The sequence below is a fragment of the Tachypleus tridentatus genome, chromosome 4 (assembly GCF_004210375.1).
Source record: "Tachypleus tridentatus isolate NWPU-2018 chromosome 4, ASM421037v1, whole genome shotgun sequence".
In the NCBI taxonomy this organism is placed as follows: Eukaryota; Metazoa; Arthropoda; class Merostomata; order Xiphosura; family Limulidae; genus Tachypleus; species Tachypleus tridentatus.
The window spans coordinates 6,192,308-6,220,278 of record NC_134828.1 but is presented as its reverse complement, the minus strand read 5'-3'; the positions used below and the strand labels follow the sequence as shown (position 1 = coordinate 6,220,278).

The following is a 27,971-nucleotide window of genomic DNA, read 5'->3' as shown; positions in this document are numbered from 1 at the left end:
TTCATTTCTTTTGCACACAAACATCTTGAGAACCATTATTCTGATTGATCAATTTCATAACGTAGGGGGTTTAAAGCTAATTAAAGACATTTGTTATTTCATTACAAGTATACATGTTCATATGAATGCACATAATATAAAATTGAGATGGTATGAAAATGCAGTTAAAAAATTCTACAATATTTCCATTCAGTTTAAAGCATTATTTTAAAATAGTTGAAAGTTTTAGTTTCAGCTTTAGCAGAAACTATGATCTTCTTCAAGGTTTGAGAATAAAACCAGTGTGTACAATGGTAGCGTAGTGATCAGTACAAAAATATTACTGAACTTCACAGACCTGTTCATTTACGCACCACATTCTACTGAAACAGGCATTTTAGAGAAACAGTGTGGTCCTTTAACTCTCTCATCTTCCTTTCACAGTCAACATGTTAACTCACTCACTACATGCTTGGTCCAAAGGACCAACCTTGTAACAATTGTGTGCTTTTTTATAGTTTTCACACTACATCTTTTAATACAGTATATCCATATTTTTATAGTTTTCACACTACATCTTTTAATACAGTATATGCATATTTTTATAGTTTTCACACTACATCTTTTGATACAGTATATGCATATTTTTATAGTTTTCACACTACATCTTTTGATACAGTATATGCATATTTTTATAGTTTTCACACTACATCTTTTAATACAGTATATGCATATTTTTATAGTTTTCACACTACATCTTTTAATACAGTGTATGCATATTTTTATAGTTTTCACACTACATCTTTTAATACAGTATATGCATATTTTTATAGTTTTCACACTACATCTTTTAATACAGTATATGCATATTTTCATCGTACACAAAATACCAGTTTTTCATTCAGTTTTAAGATTTTTAATGTTTTTCTCCTGTATTTTTTTCTTTTTAACTGTTGGCTATTTGAGTTTAAAATTGAAAATAGTGTTATAAATTAGAACATGTTTAAATTCTTGATGCAAAATATTTCTAACATTCAGGTAATTATCAAAGATTTCTTATAGATAAAAACCATATGACATATTAAAAGTCAATAGTTAGGATTTATTTTATGTTTACTTTTAAATTAAGAAACTAACTAATGTTTAATAGTAAAATTTGAATTATATTCTATGACTTGTACCAAACATGATGGCATACACTTAAACCTAAATAGTAGCAGGGTTAAATGTTGTTGTTCGTTCCTTTAGTTTTTGATAAAGATTTACAATGTATATATACACAAGCATGTAAAATAAAAGCACAGCAATATTCAATTATAATACAGATATACTTGAGTATTTAGTTATAATACAGGTATACTTCAGTATTTAGTTATAATACAGATATACTTCAGTATTTAGTTATAATACAGATATACTTCAGTATTTAGTTATAATACAGGTATACTTCAGTATTTAGTTATAATACAGGTATACTTCAGTATTTAGTTATAATACAGATATACTTCAGTATTTAGTTATAATACAGATATACTTCAGTATTTAGTTATAATACAGGTATACTTCAGTATTTAGTTATAATACAGATATACTTCAGTATTTAGTTATAATACAGGTATACTTCAGTATTTAGTTATAATACAGGTATACTTCAGTATTTAGTTATAATACAGATATACTTCAGTATTTAGTTATAATACAGATATACTTCAGTATTTAGTTATAATACAGATATACTTCAGTATTTAGTTATAATACAGGTATACTTCAGTATTTAGTTATAATACAGGTATACTTCAGTATTTAGTTATAATACAGGTATACTTCAGTATTTAGTTATAATACAGATATACTTCAGTATTTAGTTATAATACAGGTATACTTCAGTATTTAGTTATAATACAGGTATACTTCAGTATTTAGTTATAATACAGGTATACTTCAGTATTTAGTTATAATACAGATATACTTCAGTATTTAGTTATAATACAGGTATACTTCAGAATTTAGTTATAATACAGGTATACTTCAGTATTTAGTTATAATACAGATATACTTCAGTATTTAGTTATAATACAGGTATACTTCAGTATTTAGTTATAATACAGATATACTTCAGTATTTAGTTATAATACAGATATACTTCAGTATTTAGTTATAATACAGATATACTTCAGTATTTAGTTATAATACAGATATACTTCAGTATTTAGTTATAATACAGGTATACTTCAGTATTTAGTTATAATACAGATATACTTCAGTATTTAGTTATAATACAGATATACTTCAGTATTTAGTTATAATACAGATATACTTCAGTATTTAGTTATAACACAGATATACTTCAGTATTTAGTTATAACACAGATATACTTCAGTATTTAATTATAACACAGATATACTTCAGTATTTAATTATAACACAGATATACTTCAGTATTTAGTTATAATACAGGTATACTTCAGTATTTAGTTATAATACAGATATACTTCAGTATTTAGTTATAACACAGATATACTTCAGTATTTAGTTACAATACAGGTATACTTCAGTATTTAGTTATAACACAGATATACTTCAGTATTTAATTATAACACAGGTATACTTCAGTATTTAGTTATAATACAGGTATACTTCAGTATTTAGTTATAATACAGGTATACTTCAGTATTTAGTTACAATACAGGTATACTTCAGTATTTAGTTATAATACAGGTATACTTCAGTATTTAGTTATAATACAGGTATGTATAGAGTAAAAAGGGGAATGTAAGTGTTGTCATTGACGGAAAGCACTCATGTTTGTAAGGTGGTCATTTTCTGTAATCAATATCAAGGGTGGTCACATTGTACTGTTGTTACAGCAGCAGTCATGTTTGTAAGGTGGTCATTTTCTGGAATAAGTCTCAAGGGTGGTCACATTGTACTGTTGTTACAGCAGCAGTCACGTTTGTAAGGTGGTCATTTTCTGGAATCAGTGCCAAGAGTGGTCACATTGTACTGTTGTTACAGCAGCAGTCATGTTTGTAAGGTGGTCATATTCTGGAATCAGTGCCAAGAGTGGTCACATTGTACTGTTGTTACTCTTGTATACCTCTTGTCAGACAGGTACGATTCTCCAATGTAAGTATTTTTGTAAAATTAGAATGAGCAAAAGTATTGGATACGAAGGGGTTTCTTTATCTGAAGTAACAAGCTACATGTTTTGTGTGTGGGTATCTATGAAAAAAAATCACTTGCATGCATTTAATATTTTTTACAGGTACTTTCTGCGTGTTACCATAGTGAGAAGGTTGTCTGATATTGTGAAAGAATCAGACATCATAGTCCACACCTTGGCTTCCTATCCAGAGATGAACTCTTCAATAAAAATGGAGGTTGGCATAGAGGACTGTCTTCACATAGAGTTTGAATACAATAAATCTAAGTAAGTGTGTATGAAGTGTTTATTTTTTAGAGTTTATGAACTTCTTCAATATGTATTAATTATTGAATATCTTACATTATTTAATATTCATTTTTTTAAAACTTGTTCATACTTCTTCCCTATAAAACTGATATTAAATTGTTTCTTAATAGCTGTTTATGGTGTTCTACACACTACCATTGTCAAAAAACAGACACCAAACATAACATCTTTGTGTCTTCCAATACAGCATTTACTCCTGCTTACAAAATTAGCTACTATTGTTCAGTGCTGCCCTCTGTATGCAAACATTTTCTAGATATATGCCATAAGCCTTTTGCTCCCTGTTGTTGGAATTGAAATATTCTATTTATACAAGTTATCATGTAGAGCATGACATATTCATGTGGCTCACTCTCTACTCCTCCATCAAATCATCACTTCCCATTTGGCAGTGCTTGTATCTGGACTTGCTTCTTGTTTATTTAATGATTCACATTTGCCTAAGTTTTTTTATAAAGTGGTTTTCTTTTAGTTTTCTTTCCAACAGTTTCTTCACTTTAAAAATTTATCACTTGGTTCCAATTGCATTTTTCATTTTCACTGCCTGAATTTGGTGGAATCATTTTCTATGAATTCCAAAGTGTGTATTACCACTTCAGGAATCACACCAGAGACTAGTTTTCTTTCTCAGGTCTCAGATGTAGGCAGCTAATTGGTGAATTTATTTGCATCTCTCTGCTAGATCAAACTTTAGATGGTCTATCTTTCATTCCAGTTTACCTTAAACAGGCTGACCCTTTTTGGTCTGATTAACTATTTCTTTCTGCTTCCTGAGAAAAGGGATAATGTGCCACATACCTAAGAAATAAAATCCAAAAAGACAGTATTGATTCCTCTGAGCCACATTCTTTCTTACTCAATGATAAACCTTCTGATATTCGGGTTCATGTATATTGATTTACTTCACAATTTGGTAATTACGATTAGCATTCCTCAAATCAGTTTGCACTTTTATATTCTTCTTCTGTTGTTTACCTCCCTTCTTGGTCAACCTCAGTCATCGTTTCTATGTCCTATGCTTCGCATTGTGCATCTTTGCACCAGGCTTTTACCTGATGCTTAGCTAGGAGATCCAGTTTCTCTCATTGAATTGCTTTCCTTTAAGCTGGTTCCATACATCCTTCTTCTATGAGGTGTATCAATGCAAATGGAAGGTGTTCTGCAGTTGGTATACAACTTGGTGGCTTGGGTGGTGGAATTTCTCACTTGGCTCTCTGACTGTGTGGGTCCCTAGGCTCATCAGTCATGAGTTATTGGGTGGCTTTATCCCATACCTTTCATTTTTCCCAATACTGTAGAGTATTTACTTCACCTCTCCTTTATATGTTCATGCTTGACTTCCAGGTGCCTCGCCCTTCCAGACCAGATTGGGATGTTAATGTGGTACTCCATTCCCTCAATTTTTCCCTATTTTAATCACTTTCCTCATGTTCCATGTTTCACCTTTCCTTTCAGACATAACTTTCTCCTCTTATCCTGTGGATTTTGACAGTTAGAGTTGTTTACCACTTTATCACCCTTGTTGTATTCTTCTTTATCTGGATTCCTCATTCCTTCCAAATACCTTGGCACCTCGTTTCTCTTCTTCTTCCATTTTTCATCTTTACCCATGACCGGTTATGAATAAGCTTCTGTGTCCACCCAAGGTTCTTTGTTGTTATATTGCCCATACAGTTTCTTTTTGTGGTACCTATACCCAACTCCCTATATACTGGTAGTCTTCCTACTTTTGTGATTGTTCATCTTTAACACTTACAAATTGAATCTGACTTTTGATTTGATTGGCTTATTTGAAACCTTAACCTTTGTCAATAAACAAATTCATATTCATAAGATCCTTGAGACTTTTACTGTTGTCAAAAAACAGCTCATAAACATAACATCCTTGAGATGTTTACTGTTGTCAAAAAACAAACCATTGATGTAACATCCTTGAGACATTTACTGTTGTCAAAAACAGACCATTAACATGACATTGTGAGATATTTTTTTGTTGGTAAAAAAAAGAAAGGTTACTAACTGCTAAACTGAAAGTTATAATTTAAATGAACTGATGTGTCCACAATATAATAAATTTTACAGCAGGTACCCCAAAACAGAAAGTACTGTCAGAAATCTGTGTGTTGACATTTAATGCTGTCATTGAAATATGGAAGTTTTTGTATAATACATTTTCTTTAATAAGGTATCACCTGAAGGATGTTATTGTGGGAAGATATACTTTCTTCTGGTTCAGATCAAAATAAAACACATGGAGATTGCTATTATCAAACGTGAAACCACTGGTTCAGGGCCCAACACTTTTAATGAAAATGAAACTATCGCTAAGTATGAAATTATGGATGGAGCTCCTGTGAGAGGTAAGTTTGATATTTGAGAATACATTTTTTTTTAATCAGGTAGTAGTAAAGAAATATAAATAAAACCTAAAGACAGAAATTGTTTTATATAGCTATAATGTAATAATGATGCAGCTTTTGAACTTAGGATGTTAGAGTTTATTTATCATAATTTGAATTGGTGTCTTAAAAGATTTGTAATGTTCTCACTAAAGGTGCATTTCAGTTCTTATACTTCAATAACATCAGTAGTGTTATTTCATATGAGTGGAATAAGTCATAACTTAACATCAGCTGAAGGCCAGATACACAGCAAGCCAATCTTGCCTTATTTTACAAGTTTGCTGGACTCAAATATTATACCTAATTTTTCAAATGTTTTGTGAGTACATATTTTCAGATCTGAATCAGTTTGTAAGAAAAGTTTTTGTGACACCTTTTGCTATACTTGTTACTAGGTCTATATAGTCGTGGATATTTTCTCTGACACTGACAGACTTTAAGTTAATTTGTGGTTATTATCTCCTAGGAATGTGTACTTGTTTTTTAGTTATAGTAATTAAAACAACTTTTGCAATAAGAATAAAATATGTATTGAAAAGTGAATGCAAGTTGGCTAACAGGGTAACTGTTAGTGTGTCAATTGATACGAGTTTTGGAATTTTAAGTTGTAAATATGTCACATGCACAGTTGTCTGTTTTAAAAATTTAATATCTCTTCTTTTTCCACTTTCCTGATGTATTCAGTACAGTAAATAATTAATCTTAAAATAATGTGAATTTTTATATAAATAATTTTATGAAATATTACATAAAAGTAGAAAATATCACTGTGTGTAGTTCATATTGTATAGATCATATTTATTATCTCTCTTGGTACTGACTCGATGTATTACTCCGAAGATGTGACCACCAGTTTCCTTACCTATTTGCAACTTTAACATGTTTTTGTGTATCTTTGTGAAATGTTTCAAACTTTAGTGAATGTTACAAGACATTTATAGCTAAAAATTCAGAATTTTAATTAAGTATATTTGTTAAACATTTATCCATGAATACATGGAGTCAGGATGTTGACTGCTTTAAGTATAAAGGGGTTTTCACATTAATCCTATCAAAATGATACATGACCTGCAAGGTGATTTGAAACATATGTGCAGAGATTCCAACTATTTCAAATGATTGAGCATAATGATTGTAGACAGAGCCCTTTATCATTTGCAGCTACTAGGTCTGACCAATGTCTCCAAGTTGTTTATTATTATAACTATTATTATTTATTCCTGCTATAGATTGCTCATTTATGACAGTGTTTTGTGTATTTAATAAATAAATTTAAAAAAATTCTTTTTCATATTCTGAATTCTTACTCATAAATGTCATTATTTGCATCGTTTTTGTCTTCGCCTCAGCCTTTTATTGGTGAGATGCCGATTTTATATGTCTGGAACAATCGTTTATTCTGCCATGTGCCACAGAAAAATTGATGTGACAAACTGTACAAAATGCATGACTGTCACTGACTTTTGATGCAATGACCGGATATTTTGCACTATACTCTTTCATAAATTTTTGATTCACAGTTTTAGTCCTTTTAGTTTTGCCAGAAACAAGACAATCTGGTGAATGAGGCCTCTTTTTTTCCATCTTGTGGACAATTGCATTGGTGTTTCTATGCTGCTTAGAAAATGAGAAATACCCATCTATGTGAGCACTGATTGGCTGACAAGCACTGATGACGTAACTATGTATTCCCCCACATACCCAGTATGGAGAAGCACTGCACTCAAACTATTGGTAGCCTTTGGAAATACAAATATTTTTTATTATTTCAAACACAAACATGATTATCGCAAGTAGCCATTTGGACTATGTCTTTTATTTATTATCAAAATTTATTTGTATCTCACTAGAAATTTTTTTTCACCCTTTCAAGCTCTGGGGAACAATTTATCACTTTATAGTATAGGCCTATGTGATATATAATAATTTGGGAGTTGCAACAAGTCATAATATTTGTTTGTAAGAGCGTATAGTCGTATTGTATACACCAAAATCGTAATGATTACGCTCAAATCGTAATGGTTGGCATCTCTGTATGTGTCAATCGGTAAGTAAATGTAATTATTGTCTTGACATATATCTACATGAACGATGCACCTGATTCAAGAAAGCAACTGGCAAAGTTGGGGATTTTCATGATCATGACAACAAATTAAAAAAGGATTTTTGTAACTGTTTTTTTTAGAAACTTTGAGTTATAACATGCATTATAATGTTATTTGTTTGACATACATTTATAGAAAAGTTGTTTAATTAAATAATGAATGTAACTCAGTGACTTGTGCAGGAAGAGGTTTAAAAAGTTCATCATTAAAGGCTAACTCAGACTGCAGGCTGGGTACAATTCACCCAGCTTGTAACCACAAAAGAACCATAAGAACAGTTGTACTATAATTTTATAATATATGCATACTTTTACAAAATTTTTCATGTTACCAGCAAATATTACAAGGCTCTCATACAGAAAATATCTGATTTTGTAATTTTTAAAGATTTTTTCTTTAAATATTTGTTCTTGAATTCATTCTTTTAAATGTTGACTGTCTAACATGTAAATAATTTTGATTTTAATATTAAAAATACTTCCTCATGAGAAAATTATAAAATATGTGACCTCCAGATAGCTATTGTATGTTTGTTTTTAGAAGAACTTTATATCTTATTTAATGGACAGTTTTTATATTCTAGCTTTCATTATTGTTATTTGAGTTTCTAATTTGTAAACAAACTACAGACTTTGTATTTGGACATCACAAGCATTTAATTTCAACCAAAGCTGCATTCAACATACTGTGTGATATTCACAAATTGATACTCTGGAATTTATCATCCACAAACATGATAAGATGTCGTATCATGCCTTACCTTTAGGACAACCAAAAGCTCTGTGGCTGAGATTAAAAGTAAATTTTTTCATTTGAAAATGTCGTAAGTTATATTTGTGTAATCCCTGAAACTAGTGAAATGAATAAATCATTGTCTTTTCAGAAAGCAATTATATTTTATCTGTTATTTTCTCTACTGTAACTGTACAGGTTTGGTCTGTTTCATTAACCATGTAACCACCATAAAATTTTAAAGAAAGAAAAAATATGAAATAAATTGAGTAGTACTCCTCTATTCTATTTTTTTAGTATTGGCTACAAAGTTCCAAAGTGATTCTTCAGTTCCAAAGTGGTTCTTCTAGGATCTAATCTTGTCACATCTATCTTATTTTACTGTTAGTGGCTGATGTAGAGACCTGTGAAACATTAAGCATTGAATCACTGCTCCTGTCATTTGGATGTTCATGTGGCATCATATAACAACACTTGTATGGCATAATTACCCAGAACACAGTAGGAGATAATTTAACAGTACAGTGAGAACTGTCTGAAGTAATAAAAATGTTTACAGTATAACTATGTACAGGGTTCAGGCTGATCCAATGAATATTTGGATGTTAGTTATCCTTTCAAGTGACTGGAATTGAATGGTGTGAGTGTACAAAGTGTGCTATTGGTTATGAACATATATTTATTATAAAAACAATTATTGTTTAGTACTTATGATGTTACAAAGTTTATTTATACTTGTGTGTCATAAATTTTGTTTATTCTTTCAAATGGGGAGTGGAGACAAATTGTTTTTTGTAGATTACATTTAGAAAACCCCAACAAAAATCAACAAGTTACTCTACAGATAAAACTGTAATTCCTAACTAAGCAATACGTACGTTTATAAAAACTAAGCAACAAATATTGCTCACAGACTTCAGCACTTCCTGTAAAATTACAAGTGTTTTTTTCAAGCCAGTTAAATCACTGTCATGCTTACATAGTTTGGAATTAATTCTTTCTTTTGGTTATAAACATGTACTTCAGAGAAGTATGTGTGAGTAGATAAGAGGTTTCAAAGAATGGAATGGTAGGTGGGGCTACCCTTGTAGATTTGTTAACTACAGAAGGGGGACAAAAAAGTGGCCCCCCTTGAAGATGTTGTTAATATGTTTATTAGATGACAGAAAAATATGTTTCTGGAACACACACAGTGAGATCTGTTCAAATGTGATCTAAAATCCTAATTTTAACACTGATTTTCTTAATATCTGAACTTTTCATTATTTTAGTTACATTTTCTCATAAAACGTGTTATGCACCTGATGTAGTTTATTAGATCTTCTTATTACAGTTAGCCTGCAAAATATTTATGTAAAATTTGTTTCGTGATCTTTTGATTCGTGAGACATTTATTTTGTTAGTTGATTTTGCTTTCTGTCTAGGTGTGTGCATATAATGTTTTTTACGGTTTGTGGAGGAAACTTATTGATGTTGATGAAGTATTGTTTTATTTTGTCTAATTCATCGTTAATTTTATTTGGTGAGCATAGTTTTATGGCTGTGTTTATTTGGTTTCTTAGTATGTTGAGTTTTTGTTTTGTTTCATGTGGTGAGTCCTAAGGAATGTATAGTCCAGTATGGGTGATTTTTTGGTGGATTTCTGTTTTAAACTGTGTGTTGGTTCTTGTAATTTTGAGATTAAGAAATGATATTTGATTTCTTTCTTCCTGTTCACATGTGAAGTTAATTTTGGGATGTATAGAGTTAATGTGATTGAAATATTAAGTGTGTTCTGTAGGTTTGAATCCCACAATCGTATCGTCTACATATCTGTACCAGTATAGTGGTGGATGTAATGCTGTGTTAATTGCTTTTGTTTCAACTTGTGTCATAAAAAATATTGGCTAAAACTGGTGATACTGGGTTGCCCAGGCTTAGGCCATTTGTTTGTACATAGTTCTGGTTGTTGAACATGAAGTTTGTCTTCATCGTGGTGAATTCTATGAGGGTTGCTAATTGGTTACTGGGAATTTCTGTAGTTGGGTTAGGGTCTCAGATATAGAGTTATAAAACTATCTTGCAGGCTTCAGTGGTTGGAACTTCTGTAAAGAGGGATATAACATTGAAACTGGCCATTAAGGCTTTATGATTAAGTTGATTCAGATTAGACTTGAAATTAATAGAGTCTTTGATGAATGAGCTGGCTAATGTTACATATTTGGAGAATGCCCATGCTATGTATTTACCAAGATGGAAATTAAACGATTCATTTGTGGACATTATTGGTCGTAATGGACAATCTAAGTTATGAGGTTTGGGGATGTCGTATATTTGTGGTGTGCGTGAGTCGGTTTTACGTAGGTATGAATAAATTGTTTGTGAAATTGTGTTGGCTTTTTTCATTTTTAGTAGTATTTTGTTTAGTTGCATTTCATGTGTCTTTGTTGGATTTGTGTGTATTGGTTTAAATTTGTTTGTGTCTGATAGGATGTTCTTCATTTTTTGGATGTATTCATTCGTGTTCATTTTTACTGTAGCTTTTCCTTTATCTGCTTTTAGAATTTTTGTGCTTTTGTCTTGTTTTAGGTTTTTAGTTGAATTAATGTCTCTTTTTGTAAGATTATTTTTTAACTTTCTGTTTTGTGAAATTATGTTGATGGTTTTGTGAGAAAATTCTTTGAAAAAAATCATTTAAGATTTTGTTTTCAGGTGTTTCTGGAAAATATAAGTTTTTAATTTTACCTGGGAAGTTTGATAATTGTTTGATCATTCTGTAGGCTAATCAGTGATGATGAGAAAACCCACTTATAGAGAAATATATATGTAATAACAGCTTGTTTGGGTTGAGAAAAAAAGTTTCAATACAGTTGTGGAGTACTTAAAAGATATCTTAGAAATAAGAGAATTGATGTTATGTTATGGTCAATCACCTGATGTTAATCTGATTGAAACCTTATTAGCTGAGTTAAACCAGTAAATGAAAGTTCTCAAGCCAGGCACAGATGAACTTTTTGAAGTATTCAATCACTCAGGAATATCTGTACAAACTCATTGAAAATGTCATATTGATGTGAAACAGTACTGAAAATCTAAAGAAATGTTAACCATATGAACTTGAAACTGGTTTGTGTTATTTTGAGTTTCATTTTTATGTTCTCAGTCATTGTAGAGAAACTTGTTTGGTCATTTTGTACATTAATTGGAGTAAGAAGATTAAGAAACCCAACATTTTTTCTGAGGATATATAACTATGGTTATGTTCAGGTGGGAGGTTCTTATGTAACTATGGTTATGTTCAGGTGGGAGGTTCTTATGTAACTATGGTTATGTTCAGGTGGGAGGTTCTTATGTAACTATGGTTGTGTTCAGTGGGAGGTTCTTATGTAACTATGGTTATGTTCAGGTGGGAGGTTCTTATGTAACTATGGTTATGTTCAGGTGGGAGGTTCTTATGTAACTATGGTTATGTTCAGGTGGGAGGTTCTTATGTAACCATGGTTGTGTTCAGTGGGAGGTTCTTATGTAACTATGGTTGTGTTCAGTGGGAGGTTCTTATGTTATGTAACTATGGTTATGTTCAGTGGGAGGTTCTTATGTTATGTAACTATGGTTATGTTCAGTGGGAGGTTCTTATGTTATGTAACTATGGTTATGTTTAGGGGGGAGGTTCTTATGTAACCATGATTATGTTCAGGTGGGAGGTTCTTATGTAACTATGGTTATGTTCAGGTGGGAGGTTCTTATGTAACTATGGTTATATTCAGTGGGAGGTTCTTATGTAACTGTGGTTATGTTCAGGTGGGAAGTTATGTTTTGTAACTGTGGTTACATTCAGGTGGGAGGTTCTTATGTAACTATGGTTATGTTTAGGTGGGAAGTTATTATGTTTTGTAACTGTGGTTACATTCAGTTGGGAGGTTCTTATGTAAGTGCTTGAAATTTGGATTTTTTTATTTGTTAATCACTAGAGACATTGTATGAAGACATGTCACATGGCATAAAAATAGCTTGTTTAGCATTTTCTAATATTTTCTTATAAATTATGCTAAGGTACCAATTTTACTGACATACAGTGATGACAAAATATTAAATTTGGTTTTGAGAATCTATAAAATGGATGTGTTCTTTGACCTTCCTCTAGTGACAAGGTTATAGAATCATTAGTGCATGCCATTTCATACATCTGATCTCGCAAAGGTTTCAAGAGTACGGCAGGGTGTGTGGTCAATTTTCGTTGGTTCATAATATTAATACACTCATAGTTTGGTAAATTATATTTTAAAGTTTGCTGCTGATTTTAAGGATTTATCTTGACCAAATGTCTTTTGTGTACAAATATTTAAACTTATATCTGCTGTGAACTTGTATATAATACATCAGTTCGACATTTCACACATTATGAGCATACAAGACCATTAGAATGTAGTTTAACCAACATAATTCATATTGTGAACAAACAAGGGCACCAGAATGTAGTTTAACCAATATAATTCATATTATAAAGAGATAGTCCAGCTAGTCCTTGTGTGAATATATAAAACTACTTGTATGAAAAATTCACAACTGGACAGCATTTTGTAAATAGTTATAATGCAAGCTAGAGAAATGTAACATGAAGTATTTTGGAATTATAGAGAAGTCCAAATTATCATTAATATTTCATACTGTTCATGTAGAGGATTTGATATGTTATACTAAACTCCTGTTATGAATTATTAACCAGAACAAAGTAGGTACCGATTTGTTGCTTTGTTTCTTCAGGTGAGTCTATTCCAATACGACTCTTTTTGGCTGGATATGACTTAACTCCTACCATGAAGGATATTAACAAGAAGTTCTCTGTTCGATATTATCTTAATCTTGTCCTGGTGGATGAAGAGGAAAGGAGATATTTCAAACAACAGGTTTGTTGTTTTATAAAACACTTGAAGATACATATTTTAAGAAACCCGAAGGGTTTTGTAATATAGGTATTCCAATAGCCAGGTGATTGTAATTTCTGAATCCTAACTTTTTAATTGTGTCTCTTCTGAATGTCATAATTATACGTCAGATTTATATGACAGTCACTATTTCATTAATTACAATTACCCTGCTTTTAAATTTTTTATTGCATGTTTGTTTCCCCATACATTTTAAAGGATGGACCAATAGTGGTGGACCCATCCCACACTGGAGAAGGAACTGTGAATATAATGCTGAGTTCACTACATTTGTTCACTAGTGTGGAATACATTTAGTAAAATGTACACAAAACAAATCAAAATATATTAGAACAACATTTGTACTCAAGATATGTCTGTGAATTGAAACAATTCATGTGGATGAGATTGTTAAAAGTAAGAATACAAGTTACATTCATTTAAAGAATGAAAATAGTTCTACTGTACAGCTTTCATAATTCATTTGCACAACCTCTAAATCCTCTGAAATGCATACTTACTGTGTCCTTGTGTACTGTATTATCTAGTATTTACTCTCTTTGACATTGAAATTAGCAATGCAGTGTAAAATGATATCCAGTACATAATCTCATATCAGAGGGCATTCTGTAAAGTTTGTAGCAGCTTTCAAATTTGCTCTGAATATTTATACTGATCACATTTTAAAAACAGCTGTTCAAGTTGAAATGATTTTTTGTTGTTTTACTTCTTAAATTTAAGGAAAAGAAAAAAAACCATGTGAGGAGACTTAACACAAGTACTTTGAAAAATCTTTAGATAGCCAAAAATAGATTGCATTTCATTATACATTAATAAGTGAAAGTGTGTGCAGGTAACTCGTATGAGAATTTGATCTATAACATGAGATACTTGTGTTTTCTCATGTGCCACATATTCACTTTTAGTATTTCTGAACTGAAAGTTCTTAGTTTACAATCTGTTTTCAATAATTGTATTTATAAATTACTTAAACTTACTACAGAAATGTTATGTTTAAATACAGTTAAGAAAATGTATAAAAAATGGTTGTTAGTGGGGAGACCTTCACAGACATAAAATATAGATTTTGTAATTTTTGCAGCATTGAAACAATGTTTCAGTGTTGTAAAAATTACAAATCAATCTATATATAATCTGAAGATTTAGTTGAGAATGATTTCCAAAGGGAGAACATATGTTAATGATCAGTCTCTTTGTCGCCAGAGGTTTCTTTAACTGCTACAATTTCACCCTGAAGGAAATGTTTGATTAATCATTCTTGATTTTTTAACCCTTCCCATACAAGTAGGGGTCAACATTTTATTGGACTACTGTTCTCTGAATATATGTCTATAAATTTGTAATTAAATTGTGATTTGCAATTTAAATTTTAATGTTGTAAGTTATGGCTAAACACTGATTTTGTGTGTTTCATGTAGCACATCATCTTTTGCTTTTGTCCAGATTTTGTTGTAGACATTATGAAATGTAAAGTCTAGAGATTTTAACAGATTTGAAACTCAAAGTTCTAATATATGTAGACATTATGAAATCTAGAGTCTAGAGATTTTAACAGATTTGAAACTCAAAGTTCTAATATATGTAAACATTATAAAATGTAGAGTCTAGAGATTTTAACAGATTTGAAACTCAAAGTTCTAATATATGTAAACATTATGAAATATAGAGTCTAGAGATTTTAACAGATTTGAAACTCAAAGTTCTAATATATGTAAACATTATAAAATGTAGAGTCTAGAGATTTTAACAGATTTGAAACTTAAAGTTCTAATGTATGTAGACATTATAAAATGTAGAGTCTAGAGATTTTAACAGATTTGAAACTGAAAGTTCTAATATAGACTAGCTGGAGTATAAAATGTCATATATTTTCTATTTGTTAATATATCATTATATTTGTAGAACCTATCACAAAGGCTGTGTCCACCTTTTAAAAACTTGTTTATCTGTGCCTAATTCTTTTAAGTACATGTCTATAAACTTGTTTACCTGTGCCTAATTCTTTTAAATACATGTCTATAAACTTGTTTACCTATGCCTAATTCTTTTAAATACATGTCTATAAACTTGTTTACCTGTGCCTAATTCTTTTAAGTACATGTCTATAAACTTGTTTACCTGTGCCTAATTCTTTTAAGTACATGTCTATAAACTTGTTTACCTGTGCCTAATTCTTTTAAGTACATGTCTATAAACTTGTTTGCCTGTGCCTAATTCTTTTAAATGCATGTCTATAAACTTGTTTACCTGTGCCTAATTCTCTTAAGTACGTGTTTATGAACAATTAAATGCTCTCCTTTTGTTAGTTTTCCTAAAGTATTTACAGAGCTAAAGGAGAAGAGAAATAAGACTTTTTTAGATCCAAATACAGCTTATTTAAGAATCTCAATATAATTTTGAAGTATCAGTGTAGTAACTTTTAATTTTTTATTTGAAAAAAGTACTGTATTTTGCAGCTTATAAGATACACTTTAAAAAACAAATACTAAAATTACTGTGTATCCTGTACATTGAAAGTCAGTGTTTTTGCTACATCTAGCCTAAACCTATTTTGATTGGCTTGATACTGAGATCGATTTGTTTTAATTTTCTCTGTTAATTGGTAAGCAATGGTATAAGACTATTTCTATTATACTGAAGTCAGCTTTTGAATTTGGATTGGTGATAACGTTTCTAACACAATAAATGTTAGTAAGAGACATAATTACACTATTCTTTATAAATTACACCTAGTTGATTTCACCAGAATATGTTGTAACAGAGCTGCAAAGAGAGTTTTGGGCCACCACATGTTGAGAAAACAGTAAGAGTCTGGCATAAATAAGAGGTGAAATTGAAGATCACTCAGAAAACCAAACATAATCTTCATGAGAAAGTAACCAGAACTAGAAGATTGGGTAATGAATGAAAGGAAGTTTTGTAATTCTGTGTTGACAAAAACTAATGAAAGATTTTAGCAACTGCTAGCTGGTGTTCTTGAAACAACATATATGAAAGTAAGATCTCAGCATGTCATAAGTTTGTCATTAATACCAGGAATCAAATTATGAGCTAAGTCAAATTGGAAATATTGGTAAGGTCCCTTGAAATAAGACCATGGACATGGTACAAAACCATAACTGGTAAGATGTCTTAGAGTGCAAAGGTCTCTATACAGTAGTTCTGTCATGCTGTTCTGATAGGAAAAACACTCACTACTTCTGATTTCTAAACAAAAACTGCCAAAGCACAAACTTCCAGCAGGATGGATGAAATTGGGTCAATCTTTGACTTGTAAAAGTTTGGGATAGAAAACCAGCTCTGTTTAAGGTTCATAAAACTGAGGTGAAAAAAAAGTTCTCATTTCAGGAGGTTTGACATCCCAACTGCAACCACTAGATGTATTGATTAATAAGCCCTTCAAAGCTTTTATGAGTGAAAAATGGAGTCAGTGGATCAAGGGCCTACATGAATTTATACCCACTATCTCAAACTTTTTTCTGGATATTACCTTCCAAAATTTGGGTGCATCTTATAAGCCACAAAATACAGTATATAAAACCTGCAAAAATTATATTTTACATCCTCAATGTGCAAAATTCCATCAGGCTTTGCAAGTACAATGGAGAAGTAGAGAAGTTCATATCATCATAAATAGTAGAGGTCATTGTTTTCTATTTAGTTTTTATTTATTTTATGTTTTAAGAAAAATAACAAATTTAAGAATTGATTTGTAAATAGTAATAATAATAATATATACATATGTATTATATGTGATGTGACTAGATTTTACACAATACTGATGTAGTAGTACTAAGACTAAGAAAAGTAAGACATTTGTACTTTAAAAAGGCCAGTTTTATGGTATACAGTACAGTAATATGAACTGCACATAAGCCACATGATTTACAACTTGTGTGATAGGATTATTAGTTAGAGTTCAAAGATCAATAAAACAAAAAGTTAGTAAGTTTAAATAGATGTATACTTTTATGAGATTTAAGCTATTTAGAATAAACATATCTGGTTTCTTGTTACAAATTGCAAACATTCCTGAAAGAAAAAAGAGTAGTTTAGATTTATTTTCTAATTGGTTACAAAGTAGGTCAAACTGACCAATCCTACATAGAGTTAAAGTTATAGTATAGCTACTTTGGTGGTTATGTAGTTGGTTCAGCACACACAGTCCCAGAGTCAAAGAGTTAACTGTTCATTTCTAAGAGTGATTGCTAGCAAAAGTAGTAGGTGTTTGAACAGTGTTACTTCTGTTTTTGCTTTACATCAAAATCAGCTCAGTGTCCTCTGCAAGTATAAACTTTGACATTCATCCTTCCACTAATGAGCATGTGTAGACAAACAGTGCATTGCAGAGTATCATATCTAAATTTCACAATGCTTTAGCAATATTTTGTGAATTATGAATCAGTCTATTTCTTTTCTGCAGGATGACGATGATTTGAGATAGTGTTTAAATGTCACTACAGTTGCCAAAAGCTAATTAACTTATACATAGAAATTTATACATTTTCTATGAAAATATAACTAATGCTATCAAATAATTTTTGAGAATACTATTTCTTGGACAAATAAAGTTTCTTCTGACCTACATTTTATGAAACTGATTCAATTGATTTCAAAGTGTTACTTCTAACCTACATTCTATGAAACTGATTCAGTTGATTTTTAAGTGTTACTTCTAACCTACATTCTATAAAACTGATTCAGTTGATTTCAAAGTGTTACTTCTAACCTACATTCTATAAAACTGATTCAGTTGATTTCTAAGTGTTACTTCTAACCTACATTCTATAAAACTGATTCAATTGATTTCAAAGTGTTACTTCTAACCTACATTTTATGAAACTGATTCAGTTGATTTCTAAGTGTTACTTCTAACCTACATTTTATGAAACTGATTCAATTGATTTCAAAGTGTTACTTCTAACCTACATTTTATAAAACTGATTCAGTTGATTTCAAAGTGTTACTTCTAACCTACATTCTATGAAACCGATTCAGTTGATTTCTAAGTGTTACTTCTAACCTACATTTTATGAAACTGATTCAATTGATTTCAAAGTGTTACTTCTAACCTACATTTTATGAAACTGATTCAGTTGATTTCTAAGTGTTACTTCTAACCTACATTTTATGAAACTGATTCAATTGATTTCAAAGTGTTACTTCTAACCTACATTCTATAAAACTGATTCAGTTGATTTCAAAGTGTTACTTCTAACCTACATTCTATAAAACTGATTCAGTTGATTTCTAAGTGTTACTTCTAACCTACATTCTATAAAACTGATTCAATTGATTTCAAAGTGTTACTTCTAACCTACATTCTATAAAACTGATTCAATTGATTTCAAAGTGTTACTTCTAACCTACATTTTATGAAACTGATTCAATTGATTTCAAAGTGTTACTTCTAACCTACATTCTATAAAACTGATTCAGTTGATTTCTAAGTGTTACTTCTAACCTACATTCTATAAAACTGATTCAGTTGATTTCTAAGTGTTACTTCTAACCTACATTTTATGAAACTGATTCAATTGATTTCTAAGTGTTACTTCTAACCTACATTCTATGAAACTGATTCAGTTGATTTCTAAGTGTTACTTCTAACCTACATTTTATGAAACTGATTCAGTTGATTTCTAAGTGTTACTTCTAACCTACATTCTATGAAACTGATTCAGTTGATTTCTAAGTGTTACTTCTAACCTACATTCTATGAAACTGATTCAGTTGATTTCTAAGTGTTACTTCTAACCTACATTCTATGAAACTGATTCAATTGATTTCAAAGTGTTACTTCTAACCTACATTCTATAAAACTGATTCAGTTGATTTCTAAGTGTTACTTCTAACCTACATTCTATGAAACTGATTCAATTGATTTCAAAGTGTTACTTCTAACCTACATTTTATGAAACTGATTCAATTGATTTCAAAGTGTTACTTCTAACCTACATTTTATGAAACTGATTCAATTGATTTCAAAGTGTTACTTCTAACCTACATTTTATGAAACTGATTCAGTTGATTTCTAAGTGTTACTTCTAACCTACATTCTATGAAACTGATTCAGTTGATTTCTAAGTGTTACTTCTAACCTACATTCTATGAAACTGATTCAGTTGATTTTTAAGTGTTACTTCTAACCTACATTCTATAAAACTGATTCAGTTGATTTCTAAGTGTTACTTCTAACCTACATTCTATGAAACTGATTCAATTGATTTCAAAGTGTTACTTCTAACCTACATTTTATGAAACTGATTCAATTGATTTCAAAGTGTTACTTCTAACCTACATTTTATGAAACTGATTCAGTTGATTTCTAAGTGTTACTTCTAACCTACATTCTATGAAACTGATTCAGTTGATTTCTAAGTGTTACTTCTAACCTACATTCTATGAAACTGATTCAGTTGATTTTTAAGTGTTACTTCTAACCTACATTCTATAAAACTGATTCAGTTGATTTCTAAGTGTTACTTCTAACCTACATTCTATGAAACTGATTCAATTGATTTCAAAGTGTTACTTCTAACCTACATTTTATGAAACTGATTCAGTTGATTTCTAAGTGTTACTTCTAACCTACATTCTATGAAACTGATTCAATTGATTTCAAAGTGTTACTTCTAACCTACATTCTATGAAACTGATTCAATTGATTTCAAAGTGTTTCTTTAACCTACATTTTATGAAACTGATTCAGTTGATTTCTAAGTGTTACTTCTAACCTACATTTTATGAAACTGATTCAGTTGATTTCTAAGTGTTACTTCTAACCTACATTTTATGAAACTGATTCAGTTGATTTTTAAGTGTTACTTCTAACCTACATTCTATGAAACTGATTCAGTTGATTTTTAATTGTTACTTCTAACCTACATTCTATAAAACTGATTCAGTTGATTTCAAAGTGTTACTTCTAACCTACATTTTATGAAACTGATTCAGTTGATTTCAAAGTGTTACTTCTAACCTACATTTTATGAAACTGATTCAGTTGATTTCAAAGTGTTACTTCTAACCTACATTCTATGAAACTGATTCAGTTGATTTCTAAGTGTTACTTCTAACCTACATTCTATGAAACTGATTCAGTTGATTTCAAAGTGTTACTTCTAACCTACATTTTATGAAACTGATTCAGTTGATTTCAAAGTGTTACTTCTAACCTACATTTTATGAAACTGATTCAGTTGATTTCTAAGTGTTACTTCTAACCTACATTTTATGAAACCGATTCAGTTCATTTCTAAGTGTTACTTCTAACCTACATTTTATGAAACCGATTCAGTTCATTTCTATGTGTTACTTCTAACCTACATTTTATGAAACCGATTCAGTTGATTTCTAAATGTTACTTCTAACCTACATTTTATGAAACTGATTCAGTTCATTTGTAAGTGTTACTTCTAACCTAGATTTTATGAAACCGATTCAGTTGATTTCTAAGTGTTACTTCTAACCTACATTCTATGAAACTGATTCAATTGATTTCTGAGTGTTACTTCTAACCTACATTCTGTGAAACTGATTCAGTTCATTTCTAAGTGTTACTTCTAACCTACATTCTATAAAACTGATTCAGTTGATTTCTAAATGTTACTTCTAACCTACATTTTATGAAACTGATTCAGTTCATTTGTAAGTGTTACTTCTAACCTAGATTTTATGAAACTGATTCAGTTGATTTCAAAGTGTTACTTCTAACCTACATTTCATGAAACTGATTCAGTTCATTTCTAAGTGTTACTTCTAACCTACATTCTATAAAACTGATTCAGTTGATTTCAAAGTGTTACTTCTAACCTACATTCTATGAAACTGATTCAGTTGATTTTTAAGTGTTACTTCTAACCTACATTCTATAAAACTGATTCAGTTCATTTCTAAGTGTTACTTCTAACCTACATTTTATGAAACCGATTCAGTTGATTTCTAAGTGTTACTTCTAACCTACATTCTATGAAACTGATTCAGTTGATTTCTAAGTGTTACTTCTAACCTACATTCTATGAAACTGATTCAGTTGATTTCTTAGTGTTACTTCTGACCTACATTTTATGAAACTGATTCAGTTCATTTCTGGATAATTTTTTTTCTCACGTAGTTAAATCTATTTTGTTACAATTTCTGAAGAATGTTCATCTCATGCTATGTGGATCTATGGAGCTCATGTTTTGACACAACTCCACATATTTAATCAATTTAGAACAATAAAATAATTAATAAAAATCTTCCTTGGCCGTACAAAATAGCCCCTACATATAACTACCAAGATTTACAGTTGTAAAAACTAATTGTTGATAGACATAAATACACTAGGACTAAACAACATTCATAAATTACATTAAAAATATACAGAATTATCCAGATCATGGTGTTTGGTTATGAAACAATCAGTTATCTGTTTCCCAAGAACAGCAAAATATTTGGAATGAGTAACCAAAATGGCTCATAAACTAGTTAAGAAATTGTTTTGGTTCCGAAAAGCCAAGAGTTACATATCTGACATCCTTGAATTTGGTTAAATTTATTTTAGTAATGTTTAATAAACATTTAACAATCAAATAGAATTGAGGTAAAAGTTGTAAACAGAATGTTTACTTGTTATATTTCTTTTTAAGCTTTATGATAAAAAAAACTGAATATGTTTTTACACAGTCATAAAAGTAGGTAAGAAAGGTATATTTGTTGTTGCAAAATAATGTCCTCTTTGTATACGTTTGGTCTGTAATGGACTATAAAATAACATAGTCTATACATGTTTGGTCTCTAAAGAACTAAAATAACATACAGTCTGTGCATGCTTGGTCTGTAAGGTGATGATGCTTCACATAACAGATATGTATTTTAAATCTAAACTTACTTTAAATGATAATAGCTTGTAAGAATGAGTTTTTCTTTTTACTTTTGGTTTTTAGGTGGATAATTTAGTGAAGCTGGTGCTTCTATAACTATTTGAGCCATGCTGTACAGAGGTAATGATATATTCTCTTTTATTTCAGGAAATAGTCTTGTGGAGGAAAGGTGAGAAAACCAGAAAACCAATACAACAGCCCCAGTCAGAAAATAAGTAAGGTACCACTTTAAACCCAGATTGTAATGGACCTAGTGATTTTCTAGACTCAAGTGTGGGTATGGGATTATAGAGAATAAACCTCCAGTGGTTGGGAGGGATTCCTAAAAAATGTGGAAAATGTAACTCATCAGACACTTCAGGCCAAACTGTCAGGAACAGCTGGCTGGCTGGTTGGTTAAGACGCTCAGTCCAAAGTCCTTGCAATGTTTAGATTGCTTTCTGTAGAAAACTGAAGAATTTCCAAACAGTATGTTGTTTCATTATTTTGTCTTGGTTCAGATAGTATCAGATGGTTTGTGTTATCTGTGATTATTATTGTAAAGAATACATGTAATTTGAGCTTCATAACCATGGTTTCATATAATTTCCTTTATATAATAAGGCAAAATTGAGTATTTACTTCAAAGAATTGCAGGACATCTGTCAGTCATAGCACATACTTTCAAGCGAATGATGAGTAAGAAAATTGGTTATTTGGTCTTATCAACTGATTTATACAAGTAGTTATAACATTCTATAATATGTTAGGTTTATAGTTAGTTACAAAACTGTTTAAAGTGTCGATGGTCCATAATATTTGCTTCCTCTATATAAAATACAAACTCTGAATGTTTCTTACAACTACTTTGTGTGTTATTCAGAACTGTTTTTTGAATATTAACAATTACTACGTGAGCTGTTAATAATTCATAGTAAGTTATTTTCCACACCTCAAGAGCGTTGTGTATATAATGGTCTTGTAATTCCGTAATAAATTTCAATTTTCTTCACAGTTGCTGAGTGTTCTAAGTAGAGCCACTGATTGTTAAACATTTATTAAACCATTTAATCATGATGATAGAAATAAATGGAGACAAAATATTCTTATATTTAGTCCTGAGTTGTGAAGCTCTAATTTGTTTATTCGTGAGAATGATACATATTTGGAATAACTACAGCTTTTTAAAAATCTTGCATTTTGACATTTCATGTGGTAAGATGCACATGTGCATTTTTAACATCCAGAAACTGTTAACAGAGTCTTCTCAGACGTCAAAATTACAATGTATATCCAGTTTTGGTTTCCAAATGAACTGATAATATCAAAAGTACAGTATTTTCAGATATGATAGAAAATACCATGGAGTTTGTATTTCTTTATTCCATAAATTATGTTGACTTTCTTGAATATTTGTAGCTTTTAATATTTAATTTGTGAATTTTTAGTTTTTACTTGATAGGTAGTAATAATAGTGAAAATAACAGATATTTTTACATAACAGTCTGAACAATACTAACCAAGTAACCTGTATGCTACATTGTATTGATAATATCTGTTTATTATAACTAGTTTCCTAAACTTCAGACACACATCTCGGCTGTTAAACAGAAAAGATATAGTTTCAAATAGTCAAGATCTTAGTTATAAGCTGTGGGTTTGTTAGAACAGTTTATACTTGCCATTAGATGGGTTTTATATGTCTGTGTCAAGCTAACACGGTGCACCTCTATCCCCGACAATCATTACACGGTAGGGTGTACAAGAAATGTCGGAGTGTCCTTGTATACTAAAGTATTTTTTGGGCTGCTAAAGATATTTTAACATTTTGTAGCATACTAGTTGTTATATTAATCATAATTTTATTAATTCTTATTTTAGAATATTATTCACCATAAAGTTAAGTATTTGTGTTAGCTGACCTTATTTGTACAGGTGAGAACTTATTACAAAAAGGAGTTTTTTGGTTTTTAAATTAACCTCTAAGATAGCACCTTGACAAATATTAAAATTTCCACATACATGTAGCAGTTACATCACTGTAAAAGTACTGTGTAAATATGATATGTTATAAAGTACTAACATTACACTGGAGTGAATCTAGAAATGCTTTCTGTAGCTCTAACAACATGTGGTTAAAGAATATATACATTATCAGGTAAATTCTGTAACCACTAACATGTGTATAAATAATATATGTGTACATTATTGGATAAATTGTTGTAACTGTTGTTAAAAAACAGCATAGCTTGTAGGATTCAGTTACGTAGTAATAAAACATATCTCCTAAGCCATGATTATAAGCAACATAACTAGGAAGGTTATTACAGTGAAGTAATACATGAAAATTACTTTTACCATCTGTGTTTTGGGGCTGAATGTTTATTTATTGTGATTAGCATTACACATCAGTTGTGAAGGACAGTGGTTTGCCAGGACTGTTCGTGTCAATCACAGCTTCATGTTCATTTGAAGGAAAAGTAATTTTTCATTAAACCTTTTAGAAAAGTTGAAAAACCTGTACATTTGTAATATACAACTCTGAAAGAAACAAAACATTCACACTGAAGAAGACACTGGATGAATGTTAATTGATTTTTTAATATAGATATGTAATGAACAGTAAGAAATCTGTAAGTGGATAAAATTATAATCTATTATTGAGTTGCTAAAGTAATATATTCACTAGAGAAATTGTAAAAACCAACAACATGTACACTAGTATGTTGTACATACCAATAGCTAATGTGAAATGTTAATTACTACCAGTGCTCATAACTTTTAATATCATATGAGAAGCTGTGCTCAGTGTGACTAGTATTGAATAGAATCTATACTGTAATGGTTTTAACAAGAACTGAAAACTTCACAAATATTTTTTATCAAGTGTGCTAGTTTGTGTTTGAAGTTCTTACAGAATGAATAGACTGCGTATAATGTTATCTTTGTTTCAGTTAAACAATATTCATTATACTTTGATCACCTAAACAAAACTCCTTTATATTACCAAACTGTTGTAAAGTTCTGGTGAGAAACCAAAACTTTATTAAGACAAAAGGATTTCTGTTTGTTGTTACACATCACAGAAACTTTTTCAAAATGTATTATATTTGCAATCATTAATAACACGTTTCTTAAACTAAATAGGACCTATTATGAATTAACATAGCTTGATCAAAATGGTAACAAATAGTTTTCAGAATTCAAACTTGTAGCTTTCATCAAATTTTGTCCAATAATATTTTGTATGCCTTGTTTTGTGACACTGATATTTTAGAACATGTATTGAAATATGATAAATATAATCTCTCTGTAAAGAAATATTACTGTGGAAATTTCTTTGTACTGCTTTGGTCATCTGTTAAAACCACTGAGAGTGTAATTTCTTCAGCGTATGTTTTCAGTGTTCTGACATAGCTGCTCTCTGCATGAACCTGGTATGTTTACTTATCTTCAGTGTAGAATATTTGTTTGAAAAGTTTTTAATTTAGTAACAGTGTTTTGCACATTCAGCATTTCATTAAGCTTTTGGCATTAGTGTTGAACTCTGTATTTTGTAACCACATGCATTTGTTTAGCATCTGAAATTGTCTTTTTCATAAATACTGTTCCCACTTCAAAGTTTAAACTACTGCCTAACTTACAAAACTGCTCAACTGCTAACTTGTTATAGTACACCACTTGCTATGTCTTGTCCCCCCTTTATGATGATGAAGCCTGCTTACCATATGTATCCATAATGCCTCCCAGTAATTAAACTAGCTGTTTTTGTTAGATTGTTGTTCTGTTGATTTTGGTTTGTGGACTGACCTCTGTATCATACCTGATTGATGATGTAAATATTGATTGCTGAAGTTGTGCAAGGCTAAATCTGAAAGTATCATTTTGAAATTGTAAATCATAAAAATATTAATAAAGGTGATTAAAATATATGATGTATTTGTTTAAATAATATTATGCTGGTCTACTACTGTGATTTAGTAAAAATGTAATACTGTAGTGAGAAGAATGCTTCATAGCACTAACTCAGCATTCTGGTCATATAGCAAGGAGTCAAGGAAGGGCAGTGTTAAAGAAAGCTTGCCTGCTTACATGGATTATCCTTCACCATTTCTGCAGTGGCTCCTGTGGAACATTGAGAGCCAGATGGTAGTGGGTGGTTGATGGTTAACCATGTTTGCTATTAGTTGCATGTTCTGCAGGAAATTATTACCTTGAACCCCTTTCAGATGACTGTGGTCATCCACTGATTACCTCTAAAAGTAGTTTCTTTAGTGATTATATATTTTAAGTTTACATATTTGGCTGACCTGACCAATTGGACAATTTATCTTTCTTTTCAAACCTAGAGTTTTACTGTTGCACATCAAACTTTTAACCACTTAAGAACCTTGTTCTTCAGTTAGCCAGTAATGATGTCCATTCCTGTGTGTGCTGAAACTTTTCTTCAAGTTTAACCTGTAATGCAAAAAAAAACTACCAATATATAACCACCCCATGTCTCTAGGTGCTGTTTGATGCAGTGGAACACTTGGTGGAAGATATACATGTTTTAGCTGGACAGTTAACACTTATTGTCAACCTGAAGTTCAGAAATATGTAATATATTTGTTGTGTATTACAGTACTGATTTTAAATTCCTCATTTAATCTGTATGTGTGCAAGTTTGATGTAATAAGTGATTCAGAAAGCAAGTTTCTCATCCTAGCTGCTGTTTTACCTTTGTTCTGAATATGGGAAACATTCTTGTAATGTTGCAAATTGGGATCTTATCAGAAGTGTTCTTCAGTTGTAGGCAGGCTAGGTTCAAAGTTATGACCTCACCCGTGTGTGAAAGAGAGTTACCAGGTGTGGATATTTCTAGGTGCTGTGTTTCTTCCTAAGATAAGCCATCCGAGAGGAGACATATAGAATCCATATAAATGATAATATTCACTCGGTAAAATCAAGAATACTATATACAAACTGTGTTTTATTAAACGTTCATTCTGTATTTTAATGCGTGTCCAATCTCATTTATACAGAGATTTTGCATTATTCCACAACAAGCATCTTGCCAGGCAACCTATCCCAATACTCTAAAGTTTATTCTGTTCAACAAGCGTTGAAAAGAACATAACACAGCAGTAATGATATTGGAGTTATCTGATGAACAAGAAAGTTTCATGATGCTCTGTCTAGAAGAATAACTTTGGAGATAAATGCCTGAGTTGTACCAATAGTGTATCACCTAATGGGACAGATACATCTGTTTTTTTCAGACAAGATGGTAACCAGCTTGGCATAGAGCCGAGTTTTATTTCTGAATAATAGACAAAATTGTTTGTTAAACAAAAAGTAAACAAACAAAATGGCTGTCTTTTGTTTTTAATATTTTGAAACTATAATAATACCTACACACACAAAATTTTTACTCACAAATACAAAATGTTGTCTCTTTTTCTGCTTTTATTTAACTCTGTCTTGTTCAGGTTTTTGATATACGTAAATTGTTAAATATGTGAAACATAA

At 30.6% G+C, this 27,971-nt stretch overlaps 1 pseudogene across 1 annotated transcript in view; it reads left to right on the top strand.

Moving 5' to 3' along the window:
• The window catches only part of LOC143250006 (vacuolar protein sorting-associated protein 26B-like), a 55,250-nt pseudogene extending 28,862 nt beyond the window's left edge, over positions 1-26,388 (top strand). The window contains exons 5-8 of the transcript XR_013028073.1: positions 3,241-3,408; positions 5,636-5,810; positions 13,433-13,575; positions 22,629-26,388. The product of XR_013028073.1 is annotated as a vacuolar protein sorting-associated protein 26B-like (transcript). The remainder of the gene's footprint in view (positions 1-3,240; positions 3,409-5,635; positions 5,811-13,432; positions 13,576-22,628) is intronic.
• Positions 26,389-27,971: the final 1,583 nt, after the last annotated feature.